Below are 1,450 nucleotides of genomic sequence, written 5' to 3'. Positions count from 1 at the left end.
TTCCTCTCTCCCTCCCTCCCTCTGCCTCTCTCACTCTCAACATTTTAGTAACAACTATCCTCTGATGGCTAGCCTTTCACAGGATACTACTACATTTTGACACTTTACCGTTCCCCCTACCCCCCTCTATCTCATTTCCCCAGATCTTCTTGAACTCTCCCTTCAAAAATCTCTAGAAATCCCTGAAAAAGTTTTAGGAAGAGGTTTTCCACATCCTCAGAAGAGGGAGTTTCTTTTTTTCAAGAGCTAGAGATCACTAGCCTAGAGAAAAAGAGGGGGAGGCATAGAGGTCCCTCATGTGATTTGGATATAGCCTCAGTCTAAATCCTAAGAAAAACTGTAAAAAATAAAATTTATGAACTTATTACCTTGATAATGAAGTTATTTTAGACTTTGGCTGAAAATGTGCTACCTAGAAGGGAGATGTGCCCCTTGAGATGGAAGTGGGAAATGCCAAGTTCTTGGGCACCTGCTGCTGGCTGCCACCCCATCAGCTGTTGGATGAGACTGAAGGAGCCAGTCTCTCCTCGCTGCTTCTGACCCTGGCACATGATAACAGAATTTGTTGGGTCATAATGCCTGAAACTGTAGCAACCTTAGCAAAGTGGGGACAGGCTGGCAAACTCAGTAGCCCTTCTCATCAAAAGCACATCAGGCTGTCTGCTGTACATTTTTTTCTGTTCTGTCTAGAAGGGTACACATATTTCGTTTACATTTTGTCCAGCTCACAACCCCTTAAGACCTCCCTTCTCGTTACTCTTCAGGCTAGACTTCCAGAACAATCTAGTCATATTAGTTACCAGTGGAGGTCTGTATTTTTCATATACAGAATGACCACCAGCCTCTGTGAATAAAACAGTATTAAGTTTCACATCTTAGCTTATTTCTCTTTGGGTTTCCCTCTAGATATTTAGAGTTATGTGGCAAGAGATCTTAGGATTTATGTAGAAACAGAGAAATGTTAAAGTCCTTTCTGGGTATCCTGAATAAAAATATGAAAGTAGAAAGTTTGAGGCTGCCTTAGCAGCTTCTGTAGTTTCACCTCATCATCAAGACATCCCCTTGGCTAGTCAAAAAGAAGTCGGAAGATGCCCCTACCTTTGTAGTATCAGAGTAGGCTATTTCATAGGAACTTGGAATGATTTTTTCTTGTAAATTTGGATGCTGTGATGACCCTTCCAGTCTGACTCAAGATGTTGCTACTTTCCTCAACCCTCCAAGCTACCCTAAAGCCTTGACTGCCAGCTGGTACCAGAACTTCTACTTCATGACATCATTCTTTCTGTAGAGAACAGTGACAGCACAAACACAGGGGCTCTATCCTTAGGATTCTGGGTGTCTAAGTGGTCCAGCAAGCTTTAACCTTTATCATGAGACATAATTAGCCCTCCCAAAAGCCAATCCACTTAGGTCAGGGTCAGCCTTTCACAGACTCCTCAAGTCATGAAAA

General features: G+C 42.6%; 1 protein-coding gene across 2 annotated transcripts in view; it reads right to left on the bottom strand.

The window, feature by feature from the left end:
• The window catches only part of AKAP4 (A-kinase anchoring protein 4), a 12,828-nt gene extending 11,712 nt beyond the window's left edge, over positions 1–1,116 (bottom strand). Inside the window, exon 1 of one of the 2 annotated variants that reach the window (XM_024734041.1) lies at positions 1,099–1,116. The gene's annotated coding sequence lies outside the window, so the exon portion shown is untranslated. Of the gene's footprint in view, positions 1–368; positions 486–1,098 lie in introns of those variants that run through there. The other variant, XM_024733320.1, reaches the window with a different exon arrangement.
• Positions 1,117–1,450: the final 334 nt, after the last annotated feature.

Source organism: Neophocaena asiaeorientalis, unplaced genomic scaffold (genome assembly GCF_003031525.2).
Source record: "Neophocaena asiaeorientalis asiaeorientalis breed wild unplaced genomic scaffold, Neophocaena_asiaeorientalis_V1.1 scaffold572, whole genome shotgun sequence".
In the NCBI taxonomy this organism is placed as follows: Eukaryota; Metazoa; Chordata; class Mammalia; order Artiodactyla; family Phocoenidae; genus Neophocaena; species Neophocaena asiaeorientalis.
The sequence above is the reverse complement of the archived record's forward strand: the minus strand, read 5'-3'. Positions and strand labels throughout refer to the sequence as shown.